Here is a 267-nt window from a genome sequence, read left to right as displayed (position 1 = left end):
GTCCAGAACGGGGTGCCAACGCAGCCATTCCAGCACCAGATTCCACATCAGCCCCTTTTCGGAGGCACTGGGATGAAGGCGCTGTGCTTAAAGCCCATTCCCTGTCCCTGATCCAGCGGGATGGCTCCGGCTGCGCTGGGGCCACCCTCCTCCTCCTCTGCTGCTGCGCACTGCACAGCGCGGCCGGCATCTTGGCTGCCCCGGGCCTGGCTGCCCCGGGCCGGGCTCACGCCTTCATTAACCTCGTCCTGACTAATTAATGACTAT

The sequence above is a fragment of the Nestor notabilis genome, unplaced genomic scaffold (assembly GCF_000696875.1).
Source record: "Nestor notabilis isolate BGI_N333 unplaced genomic scaffold, ASM69687v1 scaffold18827, whole genome shotgun sequence".
In the NCBI taxonomy this organism is placed as follows: Eukaryota; Metazoa; Chordata; class Aves; order Psittaciformes; family Psittacidae; genus Nestor; species Nestor notabilis.
The sequence above is the reverse complement of the archived record's forward strand: the minus strand, read 5'-3'. Positions refer to the sequence as shown.